Source organism: Pseudophryne corroboree, chromosome 2 (genome assembly GCF_028390025.1).
Source record: "Pseudophryne corroboree isolate aPseCor3 chromosome 2, aPseCor3.hap2, whole genome shotgun sequence".
Lineage (NCBI taxonomy): Eukaryota > Metazoa > Chordata > Amphibia > Anura > Myobatrachidae > Pseudophryne > Pseudophryne corroboree.
The window spans coordinates 616,788,167-616,805,851 of record NC_086445.1 but is presented as its reverse complement, the minus strand read 5'-3'; the positions used below and the strand labels follow the sequence as shown (position 1 = coordinate 616,805,851).

Here is a 17,685-nt window from a genome sequence, read left to right as displayed (position 1 = left end):
CTGATGGACAATGGTATAGGAACCTGTAGGTAAGCCTCCTGTATCTCCAGGTATCCGTAAAAAACCCAGGCCCCATGCCACACATAAGGAACGTATGATTCCATGTTTCCAAATGTATTTGCTCAACATTTTTCGGATTGAGCATGAGTCAACATGACTCCTTTGGCTTCCGACTAAGCCAGGTTGAAGTAAACCTTGTGCTTATTTGCCAGAGGAACTGGAATGACTATTCCTGACCGAAGCAAGTTTCTGACCTGCTTCTTGCAAAGCCAGGCCTTCATCTATAGCCGAGATAGGCTGTATTGAAGGCAAAACATAACTAGAGATACCATGCCAGGTCTGTGTGACCTGAGGAAATCGGCCCCCCAACCTGGGGTCTCCCAGGCGGAGCCCACACCATCAGCTGATGGTTTAATTTTTCTACAGCACCTGGTATTCCCCGATAGCCTTCCGAGTACTAACCATGCCCACACTGTAGATCTTCTGGTAGCTCCATGGTTTCCTATTCTCAAATCACACTGACGTGGGATTCAGCCTATGACAGGCTTCTATTGATAGTGTAATACCAACACTTGAACTGTATGTGGAAGGAACCTGACTTTCTTGGAGTCTGCTCCTGACTCAAGAATATCTGTCAATTCTTACCAAAAAGGAATATTTTCAGAATAAGACAATGATTCCACCTACAGCACCTGGTATTCACAGATGCTTCTCACCAGGCCCCCCACTGCATAGCTTCCAAGATCTGGTGAGACTGGGCATATTCAGTGTGGTGTGGCTGTAGATCTTCCACGTACCCAGCTAAACTGCTCTATGAGCAGGTATAGTTAGAGCTGATGCCTTGGAGTAAATATTTTGCCCATTTCCAATGCTTCCAGGAACATTGCAGTTTTTTATATGAGCCATATGAGATTCTTGCTCTACTGAAAAATCTCATTCCATTGCATCAGCCCAGGCAACCACTGCCTTTGCCATTTAAGCCGAAGCCAAGGCTTGGCCTCATGACTGCCCTAGACAGGAAAATTGAAAGCAAAGCTATTGTAGATTCTCCTTATCTACTTTAGGAGCCATCTCCCCTTTTTTTAAACAATCCCCAGCTGGAAGCAGATCATAGGAATTCCATTTCTTAGGAATTCTAACTTTTTATTGGACGTAATCCAAACCTCTTCCATGATTTCGGTCAGCTGATCTTGGAACTCAGGTATTGGGATGTTTAAACACAGGTGCCTTGGTTCTTAACACAGGCTATGCTGTATCCTCTAAGGATAAGATGGCTTCATTGCTTTCAATTAACTCAGCTATATTCAAGAGCTGAGACCTACCTCTTTTTCATATGATGAAATAGAATAATTTGGCTTTCATCTCTGATGAATCTAAACAATGTGTAGCCTGTGAGGGTGAAGGTTTACTTACCACTGGTTCTGAGAAGCTGCTGCTGTATGTAAGAGCTTGTAACCCTATTCCTTGTACAGGATTTTGGGGGATTATCCATCAAAGTTACTGGATAAAGCTTGTGTAAATATAGCCCATGGTGGATACACTTGTAACTGCATCCGCCTTTGCTGAGCTAAAACATTATGCATACAAGCCATCCCGAACCAGATCATAAGAAGATATTACAGCTTCAAAACATGGTATGAGTGTCCTCACCATTGCCGCTTTATTACATGATAAATAATCAGCATTTCCACATTGTACTACACAATTTTGGGACTGTATCACTTTAACCTTTTTTCTTTAAAATGATATCCATTCGATCATACTCATGCACCAGCATTGAGAATCTGCAAAACAAACTGACAAACATAGCAAAGTCAGCATCATACTAGCAGTCACATGTTATACATTAGTATATTAAGCAATATGAGGACATCGTCAACTACAATATTATTTTAAGTATGTAGAACACATTTACTGAATCATGTTTAACATATTTAACGTATTCAGACGCAATGCGACCGAAACAACAGTAATGGTATACAGACTCATATTCAATAGGCACTTATCTAACTATTCGTACTCAAAACAGTAGAGATTTAGTGCTGTATAGCCCGTACTCAGTAGAGTGGGACACAGGGAGACTCACCTCGCTTCCAGGATCGATCAATACGTTAGCGAACACTGAGTGTCTCCAGACGCTACTAGTGTACACTGCCGCTCCATGAACCTATAGTGAACACAGATGCACCGGTCACACAGCCGCCTATGCTGCGACCGGGCCCTTAGTGAACTCATACGCACTAGTCACGCAGCCGCCTATGCTGCAACCGGGTCGCCCTGTGGTAGCAATCAGTGAACACAGACGCCCCGGTCACACAGCCATCTATGCTGTGACCGGGTCCCCTCATCTCCCAGTGTAGCTGGTAGCGTCTGAGATGGAAGCGAGGAAACAGTTCATGGCGGGAAACTGGTCATGAACCGGGGGGAGGGGCGACCAGGAGAGCGTCTGACTCCCCACTGCTGACATCAACCCTAAGGATCGCGGCATCATACTATTCCTGGTGCCTATGATCCCTAAGACCTAGCGCTGGAGCACCCGTGGTGGCGGCCCGTCAGCTACTGTTTGGTAGTCTCCTCCCAAAACAGTGCGGCTGTGTCCGTATTCCATGTGCTACTCGGAACCGATGCCTTATCTTCTCCCCGTGCTCCAGCCACAGCCTGTTAACGTCTGATGGACCTGCTAGTATATCTGACACAGACGCCCGCCGATACAGCACTATACTCGTGGGTAAGTGTTGTCGCGACCCGGCGGAGAGTTGTTGGAGCGACTCTTTCCAATATGCGTATAAGACGCTGTTTAGAAAGGTCACTCAAAAAATAGTAAGACTATAAAAATAAAATAAGAAAGCTTGGGGCTGCTAACAAACCAGCAGCCCTCTGACCATAGTCCGGCTCCTGCCGCACCAAACAAAAAACGTATTTGCCTCAGCCAGGGGGCGGGGATATATGGACGGGCCCGTTGCATGCTGGGAGGCCGGAAAGCTTTGACTGATTGGTGCAAATCCACTGTCGCTCCATCATATCCCATTGTTATCCTGTGGATAACCTGTGGACCCTGCCGGAGAAAGGGAGAATTTCCAGTATTGTTATGCACACCAGTGCCTGCAGGAAAGTACTGGTGTCAGGACTGTTATGCACTCCAGTGCCTGCAGGAATGTACTGGTGTTTGAACTGTTATGCAAAACAAATGGACTTACAGACAGACTGGGGAATATGACATAACGTACACAGAAGGTGATAGGGTAACAAAATACACACAAAGTGAACAGAGAAGCCCAGAGGCTAAGGAACTGGGTATCTCCCTTGTATTAGAACTGCTCAGATGAGAAAAGCAAGATGTTGTGTTTTAATACGTAGAGAACCCGAAATGCTGTTGCTAAGGGCAACAGCAAAACCCTAAAGGGTTACCAACGTGTGTGGCAGTAAACTCCTTGGTCAGAGATGGAATGATAGACACAAGGAGAGTCTCCACAATCCTAATTCTCACTTGCAGTGCACAGGTTCAGCTTACTGCCACTAAACTGACCCCTGACACCTAGCAAAGTGAGACAGGATTAGACAGGCAAGTCTTAGAATACAGCCGCAAACTTGCTAAGTTCACAGAGTAGTAACAGAACCCCAGCAAGCTAAACGACTGACTCCAGTCTTACTGCTAGGTCTGGATTGGCAGAGTGTAATACCAAATCCCCAGGCCTATTTGCAGTAAGCAACAAACAAATACAAAGCTACACAGTACTGGCTAACTTTCAGAAACTGACTAACCAACAAAGATTCAGCAGCATCTGCTTACCCTGAGAAGAGGCCTTATAAAGCAGGTGCTGTCCACGCCCCACTCAGACCTCACAGACTGTGAGCACAAAAACCAGCACCGGATCCCCTGCCATGCACAGAGCCTATAACCACTGCACAGCAAAAGACCCGAACCGGAGTATCAGCTGCGCTCAGGTCACTCCGCTAGCACTTGTCTCCCGGTTGCCATGACGACGTGGCAGCACAGGGCAGGAGACCCTAACAAGTATTTAATTGACATGGGGTCTGATTCAGCATGGATCGCAAAAGCAAAATCTTTCTCTAATGGGAAAAACCATGTGCACTGCAGGGAGTTAGATTTGGGTGGGGTGTGTTCAAACTGAAATCTATATTGCAGTGTAAAAATCAAGTAGCCAGTATTTACCCTGCACAGAAACAATATAACCCACCCAAATCTAACGCTCTCTGTACATGATAAATATATCCCTATAACTAATCCCTGTTGTTCACCTGTGAGTTGACAGAGTATCAAGCCTTGTGATAATCAGTTGGTTCTGCTGATTCTGTTTAAGTTCCGTATTTGGTGTTCTTCTTTGAATCTGTGTATTACCTCTACTGCTATATTCAGTCTCTTGTTGGTTCCTCCATTGCTGATTCCATTTCGTTTCCTGACTCAGCCTAACTGCATCTGGCGATTACCGGTGTTTGTGAAAAACTGTGCCTTGTCAGATGATCAATCAATCTTGCTGTAAGCCAGCCGTCAACAGTAAATACTAATGGCAGACACCAACACTGCTATTTTCTCTAACGTCCTAAGTGGATGCTGGGAACTCCGTAAGGACCATGGGGAATAGCGGCTCCGCAGGAGACTGGGCACAACTAAAGAAAGCTTTAGGACTACCTGGTGTGCACTGGCTCCTCCCTCTATGACCCTCCTCCAGACCTCAGTTAGAATTTTGTGCCCGGCCGAGCTGGATGCACACTAGGGGCTCTCCTGAGCTCCTAGAAAAGAAAGTATATTTTAGGTTTTTTATTTTCAGTGAGATCTGCTGGCAACAGACTCACTGCTACGAGGGACTTAGGGGAGAGAAGCGGACCTACCTGCTTGCAGCTAGCTTGGGCTTCTTAGGCTACTGGACACCATTAGCTCCAGAGGGATCGAACACAGGCCCAGTCCTCGGTCGTCCGGTCCCGGAGCCGCGCCGCCGTCCCCCTTGCAGAGCCAGAAGCAAGAAGAACGTCCAGGAAATCGGCAGCAGAAGACTCCGGTCTTCATTAAGGTAGTGCACAGCACTGCAGCTGTGCGCCATTGCTCCCTGTGCACACCACATACTCCGGTCACTGATGGATGCAGGGCGCTGGGGGGGGGGGGCGCCCTGGGCAGCAATTAGAGTACCTTAAGAGTGGCAAATCACACATAATATAGCCTAATAAGCTATATATGTGTAAAATACCCCTGCCACATTATGATTATAAGAGCGGGAGAAGTCTGCCGAAAAAGGGGCGGGGCTATCTCCCTCAGCACACTGGCACCATTTTCTCTTCACAGTGCAGCTGGAAGACAGCTCCCCAGGCTCTCCCCTGTAGTTTTCAGGCTCAAAGGGTTAAAAAGAGAGGGGGGGCACTAAATTTAGGCGCAAATCTGTGTATTATAGCAGCTATAAGGGAAAAATCACTGTGGGTAGTGTGAATCCCTGCATTATATAGCGTTCTGGTGTGTGCTGGCATACTCTCTCTCTGTCTCCCCAAAGGACTTTGTGGGGTCCTGTCCTCAGTCAGAGCATTCCCTGTGTGTGTGCGGTGTGTCGGTACGGCTGTGTCGACATGTTTGATGAGGAGGCTTATGTGGAGGCGGAGCAGATGCTGATAAATGTGATGTCACCCCCTGCGGGGTCGACACCTGAGTGGATGGACATGTGGAAGGAATTACGTGACAGTGTCAACTCCTTACATAAAAGGTTTGACGACATAGCAGATGTGGGACAGCCGGCTTCTCAGCCCGTGCCTGCCCAGGCGTCTCAAAAAGTCATCAGGGGCCCCACTACCTCCGATGGCAGACACAGATGTCGACACGGATACTGACTCCAGTGTCGACGACGATGAGACTACTGTACATTCCTATAGAGCCACCCGTTACATGATTACGGCAATAAAAAATGTGTTGCACATTTCTGATATTACCCCAGGTACCACAAAGAAGGGTATTATGTTTGGGGAGAAAAAAGCTTCCAGTGGTTTTTCCCCCATCTGATGAACTAAATGTGTGAAGAAGCGTGAGTTTCCCCCGATAAGAAACTGGTAATTTCTAAAAGGTTACTAATGGCGTTCCCGCCAGAGGATAGGTCACGTTGGGAGACATCCCCTAGGGTGGATAAAGCGCTCACACGTCTGTCAAAGAAGGTGGCACTACCGTCTCAGGACACGGCCGCCTTAAAGGAGCCTGCAGATAGAATGCAGGAGGCTATCCTGAAGTCTGTATATACACACTCAGGCATTACACTGAGACCAGCTATTGCTTCAGCATGAATGTGCAGTGCTGCAGCTGCGTGGTCAGATTCTCTGTACCTTAAACAGGGACACTATATTGCTAACCATAGAGCATATTAAAGACGCAGTCTTATACATGAGAGATGCACAGAGGGATAATTGCCGACTGGCATCTAAAATAAACGCAATGTCCATTCCTTGAACACTTATATACGAAGGTTCAAGTTCAAAATGGAATCGCTCAGGGCGGTTATTGCAAACCTGGACGAAGGGGATTACATGGTATCACTGGACATCAAGGATGCTTACCTGCATGTCCCCATTTACCCCCCCTCACCAGGAGTACCTCAGATTTGTGGTACAGGACTGTCATTACCAATTCCAGACGTTGCCGTTTGGTCTGTCCACGGCACCGAGGGTATTTACCAAGGTAATGGCAGAGATGATGATACTCCTTCGAAGGAAGGGAGTTATAATTATCCCGTACTTGGACGATCTCCTTATAAAGGCGAGGTCCAGGGAACAGTTGTTGATCGGAGTAGCACTAGCTGGGGCAGTGCTACAACAGCATGGCTGGATCCTGAACATTCCGAAGTCGCAGCTGGTTCCTACAACGTGTCTACTGTTCCTGGGGATGGTTCTCGACACAGAACAGAAAAAAGTGTTTCTCCCGGAGGAGAAGGCCAAGGAGTTGTCATCTCTAGTCAGAGACCTCCTAAAACCAAAACAGGTGTCGGTGCACCATTGCACGCGAGTCCTGGGAAAGATGGTGGCTTCTTACGAAGCAATTCCATTCGGAGGGTTCCATGCAAGGATCTTTCAGTGGGATCTGTTGGACAGGTGGTCCGGATCGCATCTTCAGATGCATCGGCTGATAACCCTGTCTCCAAGGGCCAGGGTGTCGCTGTTGTGATGGCTGCAGAGTGCTCATCTTCCAGAGGGCCGCAGATTCGGCATACAGGACTGGGTCCTGGTGACCACGGATGCCAGCCTTCGAGGTTGGGGGGCAGTCACACAGGGAAGAAACTTCCAAGGACAATGGTCAAGTCAGGAGACTTCCCTACACATAAATATTCTGGAACTAAGGGCCATTTGCAATGCCCTAAGTCAGGCAAGGCCCCTGCTTCAAAACCAGCCGGTGCTGATCTAGTCAGACAACATCACGGCGGTCGCCCATGTAAACAGACAAGGCGGCACAAGAAGCAGGATGGCAATGGCACAAGGATTCTCCGATGGGCGGAAAATCATGTGTTAGCACTGTCAGCAGTGTTCATTCCCGGAGTGGACAACTGGGAAGCAGACTTTCTCAGCAGACGCGACCTCCACCCGGGAGAGTGGGGACTTCATCCAGAAGTCTTCCAAATGATTGTACACATGGTGGCGTCCCGCCTCAAAAAAAAGCTAAAATGTTATTGCGCCAGGTCAAGGGACCCTCAGGCGATAGCTGTGGACGCTCTGGTAACACCGTGGGTGTACCAGTCGGTGTATGTGTTCCTTCCTCTGCCTCTCATACCCAAGGTACTGAGAATAATAAGAAGGAGAGGAGTAAGAACTATACTCGTGGTTCCGGATTGGCCAAGAAGATCTTGGTACCCAGAACTTCAAGAAATGATCTCAGAGGACCCATGGCCTCTGCCGCTCAGACAGGACCTGCTGCAGCAGGGGCCCTGTCTGTTCCAAGACTTACCGCCGCTGGTTTGACGGCATGACGGTTGAACACCGGATCCTAAAGGAAAAGGGCATTCCGGATAAAGTCATTCCTACGCTGATTAAGGCTAGGAAAGATGTGACCGCAAAATATCATCACAGCATATGGCGAAAATATGTTGCTTAGTGTGAGGCCAGGAAGGCCCCAACGGAGGAATTTCAACTGGGTCGATTTCTGCACTTCCTACAGTCAGGAGTGACTATGGGCCTCAAATGGGTACCAGTAAGGTCCAGTTTTCGGCTCTGTCCATTTTCTTCCAAAAAGAACTGGCTTCATTGCCTGAAGTTCAGACTTTTGTTAAGGGAGGGCTGCATATTCAGCCCCCGTTTGTGCCTCCAGTGGCACCGTGGGATCTCAACGTGGTGTTGGATTTTCTGAAGTCGCATTGGTTTGAACCACTTAAATCCGTGTAGCTAAAATACCTCACGTGGACAGTGGTCATGCTGTTGGCCTTGGCGTCGGCCAGGCGTGTATCAGAATTGGCGGCTTTGTCATGCAAATGCCCTTATCTGATTTTTCATAAGGATAGGGCGGAATTGAGGACTCGTTCCCAATTTCTCCCAAAGGTGGTTTCAGCTTTTCATTTGAACCAGCCTATTGTGGTGCCTGCGGCTACTCGTGACTTGGAGGATTCCAAGTTGCTGGACGTAGTCCGGGCCCTAAAAATCTATCTTTCCAGGACAGCTGGAGTCAGAAAGACTGACTCGCTATTTATCCTGCATGCACCCAACAAGTTGGGTGCGCCTGCTTCAAAGCAGACTATTGCTCGCTGGATCTGTAGCACGATTCAACTTGCACATTCTGCGGCTGGACTGCCGCATCCTAAATCTGTAAAAGCCCATTCCACGAGTAAGGTGGGCTCTTCTTGGGCGGCTGCCCGAGGGGTCTCGGCTTTACAACTTTGCCGAGCAGCTACTTGGTCGGGGTCAAACACATTTGCTAAAGTCTACAAGTTTGATACCCTGGCTGAGGAGGACCTAGAGTTCGCTCATTCGGTGCTGCAGAGTCATCCGCACTCTCCCGCCCGTTTGTATATATAGTTATTGCTTAACTAAAGGGTTATTGTTGAGCCATCTGTTGAGAGGCTCAGTTATATTTCATACTGTTAACTGGGTATACTATCACGAGTTATACGGTGTGATTGGTGTGGCTGGTATGAGTCTTACCCGGGATTCCAAATCCTTTCCTTATTGTGTCAGCTCTTCCGGGCACAGTATCCTAACTGAGGTCTGGAGGAGGGTCATAGAGGGAGGAGCCAGTGCACACCAGGTAGTCCTAAAGCTTTCTTTAGTTGTGCCCAGTCTCCTGCGGAGCCGCTATTCCCCATGGTCCTTACGGAGTTCCCAGCATCCACTACGGACTACGAGAAATAGATTTACCGGTGAGTAAAATCTTATTTTCCCTGGCAATGCATAGCCACAGTGCACATGCCTAACTGTATCATACCTTCTACAAAATACAGAAGTTGTCTATAGCAACCAATCAGCTTCTAGCTAGCATTTATCATATACATGTGACACCCAGGAGCAGTATGGGTTGGTTGTGGTTCTCCTGGGATGATAGGGATGAGTAAATAAACTCAAGTACGGAAAAAATCACAAAAGGGTTTAAAAGAGGACTTAATTTATTAGTTACGCATAAAGTTAAAGTTCCTTAGATGTCCTCAGAAGAAAAGTCCAATACAATATAACCGTTGATGAACATACAGCATTACACCTTGGATATTAGCAATCAATGCACTACACAGGTAGCGTTTATTGGTGGTTATTCAGAGTTGTTCGCTTGGTAATTTTCTTCGCATCGCAGCGATTTTCCGCTTATTGCGCATGCGCAATGTTCGCACTGCGACTGCGCCAAGTAAATTTTTCTATGAAGATTGGTATTTTAATCACGGCATTCCGAGGTTTTTTCTTCGTTCTGGTGATCGTAATGTGATTGACAGGAAGTGGGTGTTTCTGGGTGGAAACTGGCCGTTTTATGGGAGTGTGTGAAAAAACGCTACCGTTTCTGGGAAAAACGCGGGAGTGGCTGGAGAAACTGAGGAGTGTCTGGGCGAACGCTCGGTGTGTTTGTGACGTCAAACCAGGTACGACAAGCACTGAACTGATCGCACTGGAAGAGTAAGTCTCGAGCTACTCAGAAACTGCACAGAGAAGTCTTTTCGCAATATTGCTCATCTTTCGTTCGCAATTTTGATAAGCTAAGATTCACTCCCAGTAGGCGGCGGCTAAGCGTGTGCAATGCTGCTAAAAGCAGCTTGCGAGCGAACAACTCGGAATCACCCCCATTGTTCTGGAACTGGCCGAAGGCTGCTATTCCTCAATCTGTGGGCTTCCTGCGAAGAGTTAATCAATGCAACAAACTTCCCTTAACTATGCAACTATTCCCTAAGAGGAATGGTTTATTTTCTATATCGCAGTGAATAGTTGAACACCATGAACAATAAGCAATATAGCACAAGCGTAACATAACACAAGAATAAATAAATCTTATACTAGCAATTAAGCATAAAATATACACAGGTTACAATAATACCAGGTTTTGCAGCGAATTCCCTTCAGAGGCGTCACTCACCTCTTTTGTACCCGATGCGGCAGGGGGCATGGTTTCATGGGAGGGGGCGTGGCTAATTGCCCAACCCGCATTTTTGTCACTACGGTCTGTGAGTGCGGCCTGCCCCCGGAGACTGACGTGTCTGCAGTGCCAGCTCCTACATGGTGACAGGAGGCAGGTTGCTGCACCTAATGTTACAGTGCAGCACCTGGCTCCTGTCACTGAGCAGGAGCCAGCACTTTGGTGTCACTCCTCGGCGGATGACACCCGGGTGCGGCCCGCGCACAAACCTTGTGACCCCACTGATTCCCTTTTTACCTCAGGTGAGGTGTGCATGCAAACCTCCTCAATTAATTAGTTCAAAGAGTCCTTTAGAGTTCGTGCACGTTTGAGAAGATACCGATGAGCGCTCTTTTATAATATGTTGCCCGGGTTACATAGATGGAAGGAGTTTATCCATTGCTTAATGTTATCCTTAAGTATCACAGTCTAACTTGTAAGTAAGTTACTCACTCTTCTAGAGAAATAAGCCTGTCTGCTTCTCCATGCTGACTGATTAAAGTGTTATACTGTACACTGGCTCCAATATTCCAATATGCAGCCTCAGGTAAGCAAACTTGAAAACAGACACATTGTAACTGCTCTCCTGTAATTATTCAAACTATGGATGACATATAACTTGAACATGTAATTTAACTCTGTAGGGAAAGTCTATATCTTTCCTTCCATATATTAGCTTCTCCTTTGCAGCGACTATCCTATGATGGGGAGTTAACACTGTTGCAGGTTTCTTGAGCCAAAGACAAGTCTAGATGCTACAGTTTACTAGTCTGTCCTTTCCTAGCCTGTTGTGGCAACAGGGGCAGGGCTGATCAGTTCTAATGGCTTTTCCTGCATGTGTAGCTGGCTATACGGGGCTGCAACTCTATCTGAAGAAATCTGTTTCTTTCTAGGCTGCTGTGGTGGTGTAACGCAGTGATGCAGGGCTGTGCAAGGGTATTTTTAGTACAGACCTCATCCAGGTGTCAGCTACACTGGCTGGACTGCAGGTCACCAGCACCTTGCAGCACAGCTCTGCTCCCCTTAAACAGTGGACCAACTCCCACTAACTGTCAGTGCAGCCCCTTTTATCTCCTTCTCTCATGAGCCTCCACTGCTGCCAGGGACCTCATGATGCTGATACTGACCGCTGTACCAACCCCTGTGAACACAGCTAGTACGCATTCGCAAACCTATGACTGCTTCTGTGCATGCACAAAGACTAACGAGCTTGAAAAAGAAGTGAATAAGAATCTGGCCGAATAAGAAGCGAACTTCAGCCTCGTCAAAGACTAAGGGGTCTATTCACTAAGAAAACGAAAACAGAATTGCTACTTATCACTATACATCGCATCGCTTCGATGCGATGTATAGCTGTAATAATAGGATTTTAATACCTACCGGTAAATCCTTTTCTCCTAGTCCGTAGAGGATGCTGGGGACTCCAAAAGGACCATGGGGTATAGACGGGATCCGCAAGAGCTTGGGCACACTAAAAAGACTTTGACTGGGTGTGAACTGGCTCCTCCCTCTATACCCCTCCCCGAGATCTCAGTTATAGGAACTGTGCCCAGGAGAGACGGACATTTCGTAGAAAGGATTTTTGTTAAACTAAGGGCAAGAAACATACCAGCCCACACCACAAACATACCGTACAACTGGAGTAGCATGAAACCAGATAACAGTATGAACTAACAACAGCAACAAGCTGAACATAACTGATACACAATGCACGTGTAACCGAAAATAACCAGTATTAACTAACTGCAAGGAACAGTCCGCACTGGGATGGGCGCCCAGCATCCTCTACGGACTAGGAGAAAAGGATTTACCGGTAGGCAGTGGCGTCAAGAGGTGGGTGCGGGGGGTGCGGCCCGCACCCGGGTGTCACCCTTCAATGGGGTGGCACCAAAATGAGCCGCACTCCCGCACCCCCAATGGCGGAACTTGCGCTAGTGTAATCAGACTCATTACGCTGATACACCGCTCTGTCAGCCACCCGTGAGAGGAGAGGACCCAGGGTCAGGAGGACGGAGTCACGGAGGTCAGGAGGAGAGGGAATGGGGACCTCCCCTGTTATCACGCCCCGGCTCCTCCCCTGTGCCTCCTGAATGCCGGCAGATTGATGGCATCTGCAATCATTGGGAGCCTGGTTCAGCGTGCAGGGCCCATGCTGCTTCCTGGGATGGTGTGCATTGTGAGTCTCTGTATAGCAGAGCTGGCCAAACCAGTCCTCGAGATCTACCAACAGTTCACATTTTCCAGACCACCTAGCTGGTGCACAGGTGTAGTCATTACTAATTAAGATGTGCTGCATTCATTCCTAACTGACAATTCTACAGATCTCCAGGAGGCCTAGAAAACATGAACCGTTGGTAGATCTCGAGGACCGGTTTGGCCAGCCCTGCTGTATAGGATAGAGATTACGTTACTGCCTCACTCTGCAGATTACTGCGCTGTTTGCTCACACTCAAAGTGGAAGGTGATGCTCTGCAGAATCAGTAGTATTATGTAATGTTCTGCTATGAGTTCCCGGGCTGACTTTATTTCAGTGTATAGGCTTCCTGCTGCTTCCTGTGAAATTTAGCAACACTATCATCCAGTTGCCAACATATTCTTTATTGTTCATTGATTTTTTCCCCCCTTCTATATCTGTATGCTGTATTAAAAAAAAAAAAAGAGAGAGAGACAAGTAGGGTATGGGAGTAAAAATAAGGGAAAAGCACTGGAAATAGAAGAAAAAATGTGACATCATATTTAATGCATATTAAAGTAGCTAAATACAGTATAAGGCTAAAGCAATAGAAGGTAGTTAACATTAACAGTCCAGCAGTGGTTCCAAACCTTTTTGAAATACAGTTACCCACACACAGCATGTAGCGTAAGAGTGGTGACGATAGATAGATAGATAGATAGATAGATAGATAGATAGATAGATAGATAGATAGATAGATAGATAGATAGATAGATAGATAGGTGAATGTTGGCACTTTCCTTGGGCCCACACACACACGCATACCGCATATTTTATATTTAGTTTTTTCTGTTCTGTATTACATTGGAATTCCCTGAGTTCCATACGCACTGGTATACTTATCTACAGAAATGTACCCAGTTAAACCATAACTAAAGCAACCTGGCAGTTATGTGGTGGGAACTAATTTTTGCAACGAAAAATACACAGAGAGCATATAAAGGCATTAGCACTGATTACACGTTCCACGGCGGTCAGGAGACTGACATTGGGAGTTAAACAGACGGGATCCCAGCGGCAAACACAGCGTGTCCCCTTACGGAAACGGTATACTGACCGCCGGGATCCCGTCCGACGGTCAATTGACTGCCTCCCGAATTATGACATTAATAAGGATTCCATGTGGTGTGATACGGGAGGAGGTCCATGGGGGGGGGGGGCGGGGGGTGACACCATGAGTTACCACACCGGGTGACACCAACCCTAGTGACGCCTCTGCCGGTAGGTATTAAAATCCTATTTCTCTGACGTCCTAGTGGATGCTGGGGACTCCGTAAGGACCATGGGGAATAGACGTGCTCCGCAGGAGACTGGGCACTCTATAGAAAGATTTAGGACTATCTGGTGTGCACTGGCTCCTCCCCCTATGACCCTCCTCCAAGCCTCAGTTAGATTTCTGTGCCCGGCTGAGCTGGATGCACACTAGGGGCTCTCCTGAGCTCCTAGAAGAAAGTATAGTTTAGGTTTTTTATTTTCAGTGAGACCTGCTGGCAACAGGCTCACTGCAACGAGGGACTAAGGGGAGAAGAAGCGAACCTACCTAAGTGGTGGTAGCTTGGGCTTCTTAGGCTACTGGACACCATTAGCTCCAGAGGGATCGAACACAGGACCCGACCTCTTCGTCCGTTCCCGGAGCCGCGCAGCCGTCCCCCTTACAGAGCCAGAAACAAGAAGGTGGTCCGGAAAATCGGCGGCTGAAGACTTCTGTCTTCTCCAAGGTAGCGCACAGCACTGCAGCTGTGCGCCATTGCTCCTCATGCACACCACACACTGCGGTCACAGATGGGTGCAGGGCGCTGGGGGGGGCGCCCTGAGCAGCAATAGTAACACCTTGGCTGGCAAAACTAACACCATATATAGCCCCAGAGGCTATATAGGTGTATATTAACCCCTGCCAGAAACGATAAAATAGCGGGAGAAAGCCCGACGAAAAAGGGGCGGAGCCAACTCCCTCAGCACACTGGCGCCATTTTTCCCTCACAGCTTCGCTGGAAGGAAGCTCCCTGGCTCTCCCCTGCAGTCCTGTACTACAGAAAGGGTAAAAAAGAGAGGGGGGGGCACAATTTAGGCGCAATATATATATATTATAGGCAGCTATAGGGGAAAACACTCTGTATAGAGATATCCCTGTGTTATATAGCGCCCTGGTGTGTGCTGGCATACTCTCCCTCTGTCTCCCCAAAGGGCTTTGTGGGGTCCTGTCCTCTGTAAGAGCATTCCCTGTGTGTCTGCTGTGTGTCGGTACTGCTGTGTCGACATGTATGATGAGGATAATGATGTGGAGGCGGAGCAAATGCCTGTGAATGTGATGTCACCCCCTGCAGGGTCGACACCAGTGTGGATGGACTTATGGAAGGAATTACGTGACAGTGTCAGCTCCTTACATAAAAGGTTTGACGACATAGGACAGCCGGCTACTCAGCTTGTGCCTGTCCAAGCGTCTCAAATGTCATCAGGGGCTATAAAACGCCCGCTATTCAGATGACAGATACAGACGTCGACACGGATACCGACTCCAGTGTCGACGATGATGAGACGAGTGTACCCTCCAATAGATCCACCCGTTATATGATTGAGGCTATGAAAAATGTATTACACATTTCTGATGATACCCCAGGTACCACAAAAAAGGGTATTATGTTTGGTGAGAAAAAACTACCAGTAGTTTTTCCTGCATCTGACGAATTAAATGAGGTGTGTGAGGAAGCGTGGACTTCCCCAGATAAGAAATTGATAATTTCTAAACGGTTAATGGCTGCGTACCCTTTCCCGCCAGAGGATAGGTCACGCTGGGAAACACCCCCTAGGGTAGATAAAGCGCTGACACGCTTATCAAAGAAGGTGGCACTACCGTCTCCGGATACGGCCGCCCTAAAAGAACCTGCTGATAGAAAGCAGGAAAGTACCCTAAAAGCTATATACACACACACTGGCATTATATTGAGACCCGCTATTGCATCAGCTTGGATGTGCAGTGCTGCAGCTGCGTGGTCAGACTCCCTGTCGGAAAACATTGATACCATGGATAGGGACAATATTTTGCTAACGATTGACCATATAAAAGACGCGGTGTTATACATGCGTGATGCACAGAGGGATATTTGCCGGCTGGCATCAAAAATAAGCGCTATGTCCATTGCCGCCAGACGGGGGTTATGGACTAGGCAATGGTCAGGTGATGCCGACTCCAAGCGGCACATGGAAGTTTTACCCTATAAAGGGGTGGAACTTTTTGGGGAAGGTCTTTCAGACCTCGTTTCCACAGCTACTGCTGGGAAATCGACTTTTTTGCCGCAGGCTACCCCACAGCAAAAGAAAGCACCGTATTATCAGGTACAGTCCTTTCGGCCCCAGAAAACTAAGCGGGCTAGAGGCTCATCCTTTCTGCCGAGGGGCAGAGGAAGGGGGAAAAAGCTGCAGCACACAGCTAGTTCCCAAGAGCAGAAGTCCTCCCCTGCGTCCGGTAAGTCCACAGCATGACGCTGGGGCTGCTCAGGCGGAATCGGGAACGGTGGGGGCAAGTCTCAGATTTTTCAGCACACAGTGGGCTCTCTCACAAGTGGATCCCTGGGTCCTTCAAGTAGTATCTCAGGGGTACAGGCTGGAATTCGAGACGTCTCCCCCCCGCCGTTTCCTAAAATCTGCCTTGCCGGCAACTCCCTCTGCCAGGGAGGCAGTGTTGGTGGCTATTCAAAAACTGTATTCACAGAAAGTGATTGTCAAGGTACCCCTCCTTCAGCAAGTAAAGGGTTACTACTCCACAATGTTTGTGGTACCGAAACCGGACGGTTCGGTGAGACCCATCTTAAATTTAAAAGCCTTGAACACTTATATCAAAAGGTTCAAGTTCAAGATGGAATCGCTCAGGGCGGTTATTGCGAGCCTGGAGGAGGGGGATTACATGGTATCCCTGGACATCAAGGATGCGTACCTGCATGTCCCCATTTACCCTCCGCACCAGGAGTACCTCAGATTTGTGGTACAGGACTGTCACTATCAGTTCCAGACGCTGCCGATTGGGTTATCCACGGCACCGAGGGTCTTTACCAAGGTAATGGCCGAAATGATGATACTCCTTCGCAAGAAGGGAGTTTTAATTATCCCGTACTTGGACGATCTCCTGATAAAGGCGAGGTCCAAAGAACAGTTGATAGTGGGTGTGGCACTTTCTCAGGAAGTGCTACAACAGCACGGCTGAATTCTCAATATTCCAAAGTCACAGCTGGTCCCGACGACACGTCTTCTGTTCCTGGGAATGATTCTGGACACAGACCAGAAAAGAGTGTTTCTTCCACTGGAAAAAGCCGAGGAATTGTCATCTCTGGTCAGAGACATCCTAAAACCAGGAAAAGTGTCGGTACATCAATGCACACGAGTCCTGGGAAAAAATGGTAGCTTCGTACGAAGCAATTTCATTCAGAAGGTTCCACGCAAGGACGTTCCAGTGGGACCTGTTGGACAAATGGTCCGGGTCCCATCTCCAGATGCAACAGCGGATAACCCTATCGGCCAGAACCAGGGTGTCGCTGCTGTGGTGGCTGCAGAGGGCTCATCTACTAGAGGGCAGCAGATTCGGAATACAGGACTGGGTCCTGGTGACCACGGATGCCAGCCTTCGGGGCTGGGGGGCAGTCACAAAGGGAAGAAATTTCTCAGGACTGTGGTCAAATCAGGAGATTTCTCTCCACATAAATATCCTGGAGCTAAGGGTCATTTACAATGCCCTAAGCCAGGCAAGACCCCTGCTTCAAAACCAGCCGGTACTGATCCAGTCAGACAACATCACAGCGGTCGCCCATGTAAACAGACAGGGCGGCACGAGAAGCAGGATGGCGATGGCAGAAGCCACAAGGATACTCAGATGGGCAGAGAATCATGTGTTAGCACTGACGGC

The 17,685-nt window shown here is 48.1% G+C and overlaps 1 long non-coding RNA gene across 1 annotated transcript in view; it reads left to right on the top strand.

Annotated features, from left to right (window-relative positions):
• Nucleotides 1–17,685, top strand: part of LOC135040368 (uncharacterized) — a 102,557-nt gene that overhangs the window by 61,111 nt on the left and 23,761 nt on the right. The gene's annotated exons all lie outside the window — the stretch shown is intronic.